This window comes from Choloepus didactylus, chromosome 27 (genome assembly GCF_015220235.1).
Source record: "Choloepus didactylus isolate mChoDid1 chromosome 27, mChoDid1.pri, whole genome shotgun sequence".
In the NCBI taxonomy this organism is placed as follows: domain Eukaryota; kingdom Metazoa; phylum Chordata; class Mammalia; order Pilosa; family Megalonychidae; genus Choloepus; species Choloepus didactylus.
The window spans coordinates 18,345,840-18,360,047 of record NC_051333.1 but is presented as its reverse complement, the minus strand read 5'-3'; the positions used below and the strand labels follow the sequence as shown (position 1 = coordinate 18,360,047).

The window sequence follows — 14,208 nt, the reverse complement described above, 5'->3', positions numbered from 1 at the left end:
GTTTCTGGGATGGGCAGATTCAGAGATAATGGAGTGAGCCTATCAAGGGTAGTAAAATGCAAGCAATGTGATGAGGAAAATGGTTCAGGTGGAGATGAAAACCTGTAACACTCATCCACTCATGCTAAATAACTGTTGTAAAATGCTGCCACTTGTTTCTTCCTTACTTCCACTTAGCCCATCCATGACAAATGAAATTTCTCAAGTACTCCTTTCCTAGTGTTTAAAGAAACACTAGGCTATAGTCTAGGCCCTAATTCTCCATAAAGCTGTGATTTATCTTCTCTTGAAAGGGAAAAATTAGAAAAACATATCCCCATTAGGAATTATAAAATAAGTCTCTCTTGTATTCTGATTGCTGCTACCATCAATTTATTGTTCCAGAAATGGTCAATAATGAACTTCTCCTGACAATCAATTCAAACTTTTCCTCTTTTCAATTCAGAGTTACTTTTTCAGTTTCAGGGAAAGATGGGTTCAAGTTTTCCCCCCAATGCAGTAACATACCTTAATTCTGCTATTCCCTAGAGGAGCCATGAAGGACTGGATTCTTTAATGTGTGCAGGGCACTAAATTATTTTACCTATTGTTCTTCTTGTAAATTTTTGGCTGTATCTTATTATTGTTACCTTACTACCACTCATATCTCACAGGGCAATTTTAAAGATCTTACCTATGATGTGCATCTTTATAGCAGCTCTAAACTGGAAATAGTCCAAATATTCAAGGAAGGTGTATAGGAAAGTCTTGTGGTCATGTATTTATTTAATGGGATACTACTCAGCAGAAAGTAAAACCAACCTACTGGATACACACAAAAGAAATGGATCTCAAGAACATCTTGCAGAAAGCAGCTTTATGCAAAAGAGTACATATTGTACAATTCTACTTATGTGACATTCTAAAACAGGCAAAACTAATTTGTGTTGGAAATTGGAGTAAGGCTGCCTTCCTAAGAATCTCAAACACTTTCAGCAACAGACTACTGAGTTTTCCAAAAGCCTTCACATATTCTTTCTACCCTTAAAATTTGTCTGAAATTGGAATATAATGATAGTTTGAACCATTCATTTTAATAAATCTTTCAACAACTTGGTATTTTAACATGAATATTCTATGTTTTCTATGTTATGTTAACTTTAAGTTGGATATTATTGCTTCCCCAAGTAAAACATATGCTCTTGGAAGTCAATATTTTATTGGCCATCTTGTTTAAATCCTTCTTTTTTTTTTTTGTCTGAGGTGAGTGGATGTGATCTTGGCAGGTGTATCTAAAAAGAGCTTTCCAGTAAATGATTTCTGAATGGATAAGATGTCTTCCCTGCATGACACTACAGACAATCAATCAGGTAGCTACTGACTAGCCTCTGTTACATGCTATAGTAAGGAAAGGTAAAAGAGAGGACCTTATTTGGGAGTAGAGGTGGTGGATTATTATTCAGATGGGAAAGAAGCCCTCAGATAAAACAATGTTAAATCAGGTATCAAATTACTAGATCATATTGGAAAGTATGTCTATTCATGTGTTATAGACACTAAGTAGAATGGGATTGCAGGAAAAAAAAAAACGTAGACGTGGTCTAGAGTAGTCAAGAAACATTCCATGGAGGAAATGACACTTGATCTTTTAACTAAAGGATATGTAGTATTTTGCAGTAAATAATTTAATCTTTCCCAAAGAGAGGTCTGGACTTTACCCTTGCCATCCAGGAGATAATCTCTAAACCTTTGAATGTCATGCCTGATAGGAGTATCTTTGTTTGCCTGAGGGCACTGGGCCAGCCAGATAGTAATAAAGTGATTTAGTATTGGGCTTTGGGGCATGCAGTATCAGCTCTACCTCCTGAGAGTCTGGAAAATGAGATCAGCCAGATCAGCAGTAATCATGCCTACATGATGGAATCCCAATAATAACTCTGCACTATGAGGCTTGGGTGAACTTCCCTGGTTGGCAACACTCTGTGCATATGGTCACACACAGCTGCCAGGAAAGTAATACTATCCATGACTCCAGTGGGGGAGTACAACTGGAAGAGTCTAACTTTCCTAGACTCTGCCCCAGATGCCAGTTCCATGATTTTAATTTGTATACTTTTGCTTATAATAAACTATATGAGTATATTAGCTTTCAATGAGTTCTTTGAGTCCTTGTAGTAAATTATTGAACTTAATGGTGGTCTGGGGGAGTCTACAAGTTTAAATTGGTGTAAGAAATGAGGGTGGTCTTGGGTCTTGGGTTAGGGGGTACAGTACCCCCTAACTCAAAGTTGGATAACTCCAAAGTTGGCTAACTTTGCAAGTATTTATAAGGGACATATAATAACTGTCATATAATGAAAGAGGCATGTGTAAGGAATAAAATAAATTGTATGGAGTATGTTTAGGAAACCAGAACAAATAGAGATTAATCAGAGTTCTCAGTCACAGAGAGAAGTATCATTGGAATAACCAGATGGGGTATTATTCTGTCAATCCTTGATGAGGGAAGGATTTAAGTTTTATTTATTAAGTAGTATCTTTTTTGGATATTGACAGTATAAACTGAAAGAACTGGGAAAAATTTATAGCAAATCCAAATAATAATCACAGCAGTCTACACATGAAATAACATGGCTCTCATTTTGGAAGATGTCAGTGGCAAATGAGAATATGAGAGGAGATAAAAATATCTCACAGAGTGAAGAAAAATAATATGAACTATGGAGAAACTGTTAAGAAAGTCTAACAGAGATGATGGGATCAACCTGATACTACAAAGGTTGATTATAGGAATAAAAGTATACAGAAGCAATATGGATAATAACAGAGATAATGACTATGATTTATGACATACCAATAACCAAAAGGGTGAGATAACCTATTATCATTTTCCTGTAGGCAGGTTAAAATATTCTACTATATTAGTATTCTCAAGTTTAAAATGCCATTTGATGTTTTCCCATCATATCAGCCCAGGTGTCATGGCCAAATTCAAACAAGCACTCACCAACTGCATACATGATTGCCCAACTGCTAACGTGCCACCCTAGACTCCAATAAAGGCTGCAGCTCACACTTTCCCTTTGTTCTCTCACTTAACTGTTGTAGGTACCCTGTGTGGGGTTATACTCTTGGTAACCTTGTGTGGCATGCTGTGTACTTCTCTGGGAACTGTGAGTGATCAATAACTCTAATTTGTTTTAAAACCTCTCCTCTCCTTGTCTCTATAACTGACTTTACCAAACCTGAACAATTTAAGTCTTTAACACTACAAGACAGCCACTTGGGAGCAAGTGGGAGAAATGGACTGAAAATGTCCATTTGAAAGCCATCTACGTAAAACAAAGAAATCACACCTTGAGAACGGATCAGATTATCATCGCTTACAGGATTTTTATAAAGATAAGAACTGAGGGTTGAAGAAAGTTCCTTTATGGACACATCAGACAGATACCCATTAGAACCTAATGGAACAAAATCCACTTATTCAACAAAAGTTTAAGGTTCCAAGCAATGTAGATGATGGGAAGAAAAGCAACCAAAATGTGAAAATACACTCAAGGAAACAGGATGAGAATAAGTTAGTGTTTTTCACCTAAATAAAGGTGGGCAGATATCATGAAGTATGCTCAGCACTATGAAATGAAATAAAAGGATTTCTTGGAAAGAAATGGCGATTCTGAAATTATTAATCTGGTACAAGGCAAATGGATTTTGAAATCTGATGGCAGCCTTATGGTGAGAATCGGACAGGAGACTAAGTGCAGGAAACAAGCATAAGGTATTGCACAGGGAAAAGAAGGGAAGAAAATGAAAACTAAGAGAAAGGAAAATGTCAGCAAGGATTTCCTTTCTATTTTTTTTTTTTTTGATAGATTTAAGATTGCCTAAAAATAAGAGTTTATAATGAAAGAAAGAAGATAGAGGATTAAAATGCTAAGGAAAGCGGAGTAAAACAAGAAAAAGGGCCTAAACCAGCAATTTCCAAAATGTGTTTCATGGATCCTGTGGTATCTGACACCCTTATGTGGAGTCCGTAAGGTCAAAGCTGTTTTTGTTAGTAATAACAGCACTTCATTTGTCTTTTTTACTATGTTGATTTTTTCACTAATGGGGCAAAAGCAATGGTAAAATGCTGGCACCTTCTCTGTATAGGTTAGAGTGAACTAGCAACACATCCCAAAGTAATTTGGGCAGAGAATAAAAATATATATTTGGGGCCCCCCTGAGGAGCTGGGGGAGGATGCGGAGGTGTTGGACTTCCTCACCTGGACTGTTGCTGATGTTCTCACAAACAGTGGGGACTGATGGCTTGACATGCTGAGCCCTCTGTCATGCGGCTTGCCCCTATGAAGCTTGTTACTGCAAAGGAGAGGCTAAACCTGCAAATAATTGTGCCTAAGAGTCTCCCCCTGAGTGCCTCTTTGTTGCTCTGATGTGGCCCTCTCTCTCTAAGTCACCTTGGCAGGTGATCTCACTGCCCTCCCCTCTACATGGGACCTGAATCCCAGGGGTGTAAATCTCCCTGGCAACACAGGATATGACTCCCAGGGATGAATCTGGGACCAGCATCGGGGGATTGAGAATATCTTCTCAATCAATTGTATAACAATGTAGATTACAAGGGGTGACAGTGTGATTGTGAAAATCTTGTGGATCGCACTCTCTTTATCCAGTGGATGGATGGATGAGTAGAAAAATGGGGATAAAAACTAAATGAAAAATAGGGTGGGATGGGGGGAATGATTTGGGTGTTCTTTTTTATTTTTATTTTTTATTCTTACTCTAATTCTTTCTGGTATAAAGAAAATGTTCAAAAATAGATTGGGGTGATGAACGCACAACTATATGATGGTACTGTGAACGGCTGATTGTACACCATCGATGACTGTATGGTATATGAATATATCTCAATAAAACTTAATTTAAAAAAATGCAGGCACCATTGCAAAAATCAAAGCACTGGAAACAACTGATAGTACTAATCACTGTATTTTTACCTTATACTCGTACTCATAGAAAGTTTCACTTAAGAATATTTCCATAGACCAGAAAAAAATCATTTTATTAAATCTCTACCCTTGAGTACACATCTTTTTAATATTCTGCATGATGATTTAAGAAGAATGCATAAAGCACCTCTGTTGCATAAAAAGTATAATGTATTTTGTGAGGAAAAGTTCTTGTGCAATTATTTGAGCTGAGAAATGAATATCTACTTTTTTGAGGAACAGCAGTTTTACTCAAAAGTATTCCTGACTAATTATTCAAACTTTGGGTATTTGTCAGGCATTTTCTTGAAAATAAACAAAGTAAACCTGTCACTTCAAGGAAAACATCTGCCTTATGTGCATTAATCTTGTATCCCGCTACTTTGCTAAATTTGTTTATTAGCTCTAGTAGCTGTATTGTTGATTTCTCAGGGTTTTCCAGACATAAGATCATATCATCTGCAGACAGTGACAGTTTTACTTCATCTTTTCCAATTTGGATGCCTTTTATTTCTTTGTCTTGCTGGATTGTCCTGGCTAGCACTTCTAGCACAATGTTGAATGACAGTTGTGACAGTGGGCATCCTTGTCTTGTTCCTGATCTTAGAGGGAAGGCTTTCAGTCTCTCACCATTGATTACTATGCTGGCTGTGGGTTTTTCATATATGCTCTTTATCATGTTGAGGAAGTTTCCCTCAATTCCTACCTTTTGAAGTGTTTTTATCAAAAACGGATGTTGGATTTTGTCAAATGCTTTTTCAGCAAACAAAAAAACAATAGAATAAATAACACCAAAAGTTGGTTCTTTGAGAAGATCAACAAGATTGACAAGCCCCTAGCTAGACTGACAAAATCAAACAGAGAGAAGAACCACATAAACAAAATAAAGAATGAGAAAAGTGACATTACTGTAGATCCCAAAGAAATTTAAAAATTATTAGAGAATACTATGAACAACTGTATGCCAACAAACTGGATAATGTAGAGGAAAAGGACAATTTCCTGGAAACGTATGAACAACCTAGACTGACCAGAGAAGAATTAGAAGACCTCAATCAACCAATCACAAGCAAAGAGATCCAATCAGTCATCAAAGAGCTTCCCACAAATAAATGCCCAGGGCCAGATGGCTTCACAGGGGAATTCTACCAAACTTTCCAAAAAGAACTGACACCAATCTTAAACTCTTTCAAAACACAGAAGAAAATGGAACACTACCTAACTCATTTTATGAAGCTAACGTCAATCGAATACCAAAACCAGGCAAAGATGCTACAAAAAAGGAAAACTACAGGCCTATCTCCCTAATGAATACAGATGCAAAAATTCTCAACAAAATACTTGCCAATCGAATCCAAAGACACATTAAAAAAATCATACACCATGACCAAGTGGGGTTCATTCCAGGCATGCAAGGATGGTTCAACATAAGAAAATCAATCAATGTATTACAACACATTAACAAATCAAAAGAGAAAAATCAAATGATTATCTCAATAGATGCTGAAAAAGCATTGGACAAAATCCAACATCCCTATTTGATAAAAACACTTCAAAAGGTAGGAATTGAAGGAAACTTCCTCAATATGATAAAGAGCATATATGAAAAACCCACAGCCAGCATAGTAATCAATGGTGAGAGACTGAAAGCCTTCCCTCTAAGATCAGGAACAAGACAAGGATGCCCACTGTCACAACTGTCATTCAACATTGTGCTAGAAGTGCTAGCCAGGACAATCCAGCAAGACAAAGAAATAAAAGGCATCCAAATTGGAAAAGATGAAGTAAAACTGTCACTGTCTGCAGATGATATGATCTTATGTCTGGAAAACCCTGAGAAATCAACAATACAGCTACTAGAGCTAATAAACAAATTTAGCAAAGTAGCGGGATACAAGATTAATGCACATAAGTCAGTAATGTTTCTATATACTAGAAATGAACAAACTGAAGGGACACTCAAGAAAAAGATAACATTTTCAACGGCAACTAAAAAAATCAAGTACCTAGGAATAAACTTAACCAAAGCTGTAAAAGACTTATACAATGAAAACTACATAACTCTACTAAAAGAAACAGAAGGGGACCTTAAAAGATGGAAAAATATTCCATGTTCACTGATAGGAAGGCTAAATGTGATTAAGATGTCAATTCTACCCAAACTCATCTACAGATTCAATGCAATCCCAATCAAAATTCCAACAACCTACTTTGCAGACTTGGAAAAGCTAGTTATCAAATTTATTTGGAAAGAGAAGATGCCTCGAATTGATAAGAACACTCTAAAAAAGAAAAAAGAAGTGGGAGGACTTACACTCCCTGACTTTGAAGCTTATTATAAAGCCACAGTTGTCAAAACAGCATGGTACTGGCACAAAGATAGACATACAGATCAATCGAATCGAATTGAGAATTCAGAGATAAACCCCCAGATCTATGGCCAACTGATCTTTGAAAAGGCCCCCAAAGCCACTGAACTGGGACATAACAGTCTTTTCAACAAATAGGGCTGGGAGAGTTCGATATCCATATTCAAAAGAATGAAAGAGGACCCCTACCTCACACCCTACACAAAAATTAACTCCAAGTGGATGAAAGATCTCAATATACAAGACAGTACCATGAAACTCCTAGAAGATAATGTAGGAAACTTCTTCAAGACCTTGTATTAGGTGGCCACTTCCTAGACTTTATACCCAAAGCACAAGCAACAAAAGAAAAAATAGATCAATGGGAACTCCTCAAGCTTAGATTTTTCTGTACCTCAAAGGAATTTGTCAAAAAGGTGAAAAGGCAGCCAACTCAATGGGAAAAAATTTTTGGAAACCATGTATCTGACAAAAAACTGATATCATGCATATATAAAGAAATCCTACAACTCAATGACAATAGTACAGAGAGCCCAATTATAAAATGGGCAAAAGATATGAAAAGACAGCTCTCTGAAGAGGAAATACAAATAGCCAAGAAATACATGAAAAAATGTTCAGCTTCACTAGCTATTAGAGAGATGCAAATTAAGACCACAATGAGATACCATCTCACATCAATTAGAATGGCTGCCATTAAACAAACAGGAAACTACAAATGCTGGAGAAGATGTGGAGAAATTGGAACTCTTACTCATTGTTGGTGGGACTGTATAATGGTTCAGCCACTCTGGAAGTCAGTCCGGCACTTCCTTAGAAAACTAGATATAGAGTTACCCTTCGATCTAGCAATTGCACTTCTTGGTATATACCCGGAAGATCTGAAAGCAGTGACACGAACAGATATCTGCATGCCAATGTCCATAGCAGCATTATTCACAATTGCCAAGAGATGGAAACAACCCAAATGTGCTTCAACAGATGAGTGGATAAATAAAATGTGGTATATACACACGATGGAATACTATGCAGCTGTAAAAAGGAACGATGATGTGAAACATATGACAACATGGATGAACCTTGAAGAGAAATGCTGAGCGTAATAAGCCAGGCACAAAGAGAGAAATATTATATGCTACCACTAATGTGAACATTGAAAAATGTAAAACAAATGTTTTATAATGTAGAATGTAAGGGAACTAGTGAGAGAGAGCAATTAAGGAAGGGGGAATGATAACCCAATAAGAACAGGTAAGCTATCGTGGGTAAATTTAATGTTCTCGGAATGCCCAGGAATGACTATGGTCTGTTAATTTCTGATGGATATAGTAGGAACAAGTTCACAGAAATGTTGCTGTATTAGGTTGTTTTCTTGTGGAAGAGTAGGAACTTGTTGGAAGTGAAGTAGTTATCTTAGGTTAGTTGTCTTTTTCTTACTCCCTTGTTATGGTTTGTTTGAAATGTTTTTTTTTAATTGTATGTTTTAAGAAAAAATTTTTTTTGATATAATTGATTTTAAAAAAAGTTAATTAAAAAGAAAAAAGTTCACTGTTATGATTTCAGATTCAATATTACAAATAACTGTTAAGTAACTACCACTTGCTAGGTTTGGGTATAGTATCAAATAATATTCATGATAATCTAAAAAAGCTATTAAAATACTTCTCTCCTTTCAAACTACATATATATGTGAGGGCAAATTATCTTCATATTTAAATTAAAACAACATATTGCAACAGATTGAATGCAGAATCAGATATGAAAATCAGCTGTCTTCTATTAAACCAGGCATTATATAAATTTTCAATAATGTAAAAGAAAAATGCCATTTTTCTCACTATTTTTTTTCTTTTGGAGAATACAGGCTTTTTGGTAAAAATAAGCCTTTTCTGTCATCATGTAATGGGTTTATTATTGTTCTTTTTAAACAAATTAGTAGGTGACATTTCAATTGGTTTTAATTTATAATAGAGTACACACACACACACAGAGACATTTACAAAGTTTCTTGTGATGGTTAATTTCATGTGTCAACTTGGCTAGATTATGATGTCGAGTTGTTTGGTCAAGCAAACACTGGCCTGATTGTTACTGTGAGGATATTTCATGGATTTAAATCATTAGTCAATTGATTACATCTATGGTTATTACGTGTACAATCAACAAAGGAGACTGCTGTCAGGCTGTCAGTAATAAAAGAAGTCACATCTAATCAGTTTAAGTTTTAAAGTTTTTCAACAAACAGATAGAAGAATTTCTATTCCTACTTCTTCCAGCCAGCTTCTCTTGGGGAATTCAGTGGCACCACCAAGTTTCCAACTTGAAGCCTGCCCTACAGAATTTGAATTTGCCAATTCCCACAGACATGTGAGCCAATTCCTATAATAAATTTCTTTAATATTTACACAATACATACATATACATAATACATACACATACACACACACAAAATAAGTTGTTTATGGATGAACCTTGAAGACATCATTTTGAGTGAAATAAGCCAAACACAAAAGGACAAATATTGTATGATCTCACTATTTTGAAACAATTAGAATAAGCAAACTCATGGAGTCAGAATCTAGAATATGGGTTACCAGGGGACAGGGTGGGGATAGGGAGTGGGAAATTAAGATTTAAAATGTACAGGGTTCCTATTTGGAATAATGGAAATGTTTTGGTAATGGATGGTGGTGATGGTAGCACAACATTGTGAACACAATTAACAGTGCTGAAATATATATCTGAATATAAATAAAAGGGGAAATGTTAGATTGTATAGGTGGTAATAGAATAAAAATTTTGAAAAAAATCCATGGAACTACACTACAAAAACAGTGAACCCTAAGTTAAACCATGAAATTAATAATTAATAGTACAATTATAAAAATGTGGTGATGTGGTAATGGGAATACTGTATTTTATGCATGATTGTTCTGTAAATTCACAATTCTCTAATTAAAATATATATAATATGAGGCAGAAAAATAACTGTAGAAACACTGGCTAAAATTTCCCATCTAAAAGAAGGACAGTTAAGTTGCTAAACTCACTTATTAATTGTAACAGCTCTTTTTGTGGCTTTCTTAGAATTTACTATGTACACAATCATGTTGCCTACAAATAAAGACAGTTTCCTTTCTAATCTGTATACTGTTCACTCCTTCTTGCTTTAATGTACTGACCAAGGCCTCCAGTACAATGTTGAATAGAAGTGGTGATAGCGGGCAGCCTTTCTTTGTTCTTACTCTTAGAAGAAAAAGATTTGGTCTTTCACCATTGAATGTGATGGTAGCTGCAGGTTCTTAAAAGATATGTTTTACAAAGTTGAGATATCTTTTTTTCTGCAATTTTGTAATACATTCTTTTCCTGTATCTACTAGATAATCATGTGGTTTTTCTCCCTTATTCTTTTTCTAGCTACCTAGGGTGGCAGCTTAGATCCTTATTTTAAACCACTTTTCACCTTTATATGGTGAATTACACTGATTTTTGAATAGTAAACCACCTTTGCTTTCCTGGGATAAACTCTTCTTGGTCATAACGTATTATCATTATATCTTGCTTGACTGAATTTTCTGATATTTTGTTAAGGATTTTTAAATGTAGCTTCATGAGGGATACTGGTATGCAGTTTTCTATTCTTACAGTGTTTTGTTTCCTCGTGTATCAGGATATTACTGGCTTTATAAAATGAGTTCGAAGTCTTCCCTCCTTCTCTATTTGTTTGCATAAAATTTTGGTTTCACACATTTTTCTATTGTTTTCCTTTTATGCATTTCATTGATTTCTGCTTTTGTCTTTATTTTTTACTAACTCTGAGTTTAATTTGCTTTGTTTTTATAACTATTAGGGTCAGCTCAGATCCCTAAGACTGATTTAATGGGATAAAATGTTTTTAAATGCTGCTTTATAGCTGCATTCCACAAATTTTGAAATGCTGCATTTTAATTATCATTCAATTAAAAATATCTTCTAATTTACATTAGGATTTCTTTTTTAATCCATGATTTATTTAGAAATGTGATTACCAGATTTTTGGGAATTTGAAGATATTGTTCTGTTTTTTACTCTGAATTGATTCTATTGTGGTTAATCATCTTCATGATTTCATTCCTTTTAAATTTTTTGAGGCTTGTTTTATGGCCCAGTGTAAACTTAACTTGCATATAAAATATTCTATAAACATTAATTTGGTACAATTGATTGAAAGTCTGTTTCAAGTCTTCTACAGTCTTATTTCCTTTCTGTTTGTTGTCTCAATTATCAAGTGAGAAGTGTTATATCTTAGACTATAATTACATTGTCTCTTTTAAGTCTGTCAGTTTTGCTTTATGTATTTCATGCTTCCTCAGTGGGAGTGATATAGCCCTCTTGGTTCTGGGGAGGGCAAAAATATCTCAGATATTGCAATAGCTTGTGGCCCTGCAAAGGGTAACAAAACATAAACAGGTATTTAGTATATATATTTGAGGTATTAAAATTTCATGAGAGGGACAAATAGAAAGTAACTGTCTAAAAGGCTCCTTAGGGGAGGTGATAATTTAAAAAGGTGAGAAACATTAATGATTGTGAAACTCTGTTAAGTATGTTTATGATTCTGATGTGTCCCTCTTTATCAGTGTTAATACTCTGTGTTCTGAAATCTACATTGTCTGATATATGACCAATCCCACTTTCTTCTGCATATTGTGTACACGCACAATATGGTCTGACTCCATTTTTGATGTCTTACTGCTAACAACTTTCTAGATCCACCTCTCCCTCTTTCCTCTTTCCCCATGCCTGGGCAAGACAATAAGAAAACCAGCATACTCTCTCCCACGGTGCCAGCAGGAAGTTTAAATAACTTAAGTCCCAACACACATATTGGCTCTACAGCCTAACTACAATAAAAACCAAAGTCAAATGCTCTCCTTACTCTCTCAAGCCATTTTATGACCAGCTTGGGAGTCTCCCCTGCTCTTCCCAGAAAGCCTCACTTATGTCAGGTGTCAGTCTCAACATCTGAACCAAAATTTGGGAGGAGGAATTAATTCCATCTTCACGTGGGGCAACCACAAGGCACCATGGTATATTTTTTTCATTTTTCTTACATTTAACTTGTCAGTGTCTTTACATTTAATGTGAGTTTCTTATACAGAGAACATAAGTGGGTCTCCCTTTTCATTTCAGATGTTAAATAGTCTTCTCTAGATGTTTCATTGGGATCTTATTTCTATTTTTGTTTTTTGTTTTTGCCTCACTGTGTTAATTGCTGACTTACAGCCATGTCAAAACTGAGGTCATGTCCTTGTCTGTGAATTCCACCACTTTCACCTTTTCTAGGTCTGTTTCTGTTGAGTGATTTTTTTTCCTATTGACTGATTTTTCTCCTGTTTATGGGTCATATTTTTCTGCTTCTTCATATGCCTAATAATTTTTTATTGGAAGCCTAACATTGTCAATTTTATGTTGTTGAGTTCAGGATATCACTATATTCATCAAGAGTATTCATCTTTTTCTGGCATTCGGAATTGCATGACTAAGACCTCCCTTCAAGCAAGAACTTGCCATTCTGTTGTAGCTACCGAATAGCCTTCAACTGTTAGCACCTTCAGGAAGTGACTCAGATTTTAAGCCAAGGCTAGAGTCTTCTCAGGGCATTCCCATCCAAAAACTGAACCCCATGGGGATACTAGGGGTTGACAATTTCTGCCCATGAGGGACTCCTCTGAGAGACAAACTTTGTTTCTGTCCACCCTGTTGGGTTGCTCAAGATTTTTCAGATCTGCATAATGGCCTGAGGTTCTCCCTGCCCAATCGTGCTGGTCTCCCCTTCTTTCCTTCCATAGATGTCAGATCTGTATCATGGTCTGATAGCCTTCTATGTCCAGTCTAGCTTTCTTCTTTTATCTTTAATAGATATCACCCCTAAGAAACCTATTATACTCCTAACTTCATCTTAATACCTCCTTCCTAAAGAACCCAATGGACACACATTGTTATAATCCTTTTGACACTTTTATTTAAGTTATTTTCAGGCAAATCTTGCATAGTCTAAATCTAGGGCTAATATAGCCCTATCTGTGAGCGGTGGCCTTTCTAGGATGTCTACCTAATGTCCTGTGTATTAACAAGTTCTCTCTGCTCTAGCAGGAGGGAAGTAAAATGATTTCTGGTGCTGTGCAGAGTCTGGGAATTGTTCATCTTACATACCACGGTAATTGTATTTTCCCTGGACCATTTCCTTGCCTAGTATCACAGAGTTTCACCTACACACATGCAGACTTGTAATTAGCTAAAGACTCAGAGGAACCCTTTTCATATTTGGGGAACCCTTTCTTTGCTAAGCTCCCTCTTTCTAGGAAGTGTGTCCTGAAAATTTCAGTCACCTCAATCTCCCTGGATTCCAATGTTGGTCCCTCCAAGTCAGTAAATTTGCCAGGTTATTTTTGGATTCCCCTTTCTGTACTTTAGTCTGGAAGTTGCCTCCAGATGGAGAGCCTGAAATAAAGTAAGGTTCACTTCATTTGTTTCTCTTCTTTCAGGACTCTAGGCCTGTGCTGCCTTAATATCAGAAAATAGTTTCTCGAGTTTTCTACTTCTTTCCCATTGGAGGATAATTCTAGACTCTGTTACTCCCTCAGTGCTGGAAGCAGAAGTCATGAATTATTAATAAAATACAGGCCTATATGCCTTAATGTTGATTTTCATTAAACATTTAAGGAACCAATGATACTATCTTACAAACTCCATTAAAAAATAGATGAGAAGGAAAACACCCAGTTTGTTTGATATGGCTAACACAACTCTGATACAATAACTTCTCAAAGACATTATACGAAAAAGAAAAAGAAAACTATAGACCAATATCCCTTGTGAAAACATGC

At 35.8% G+C, this 14,208-nt stretch overlaps 1 protein-coding gene across 4 annotated transcripts in view; it reads right to left on the bottom strand.

The window, feature by feature from the left end:
- Positions 1–14,208, bottom strand: part of ZNF382 (zinc finger protein 382) — a 28,082-nt gene that overhangs the window by 3,349 nt on the left and 10,525 nt on the right. The gene's annotated exons all lie outside the window — the stretch shown is intronic.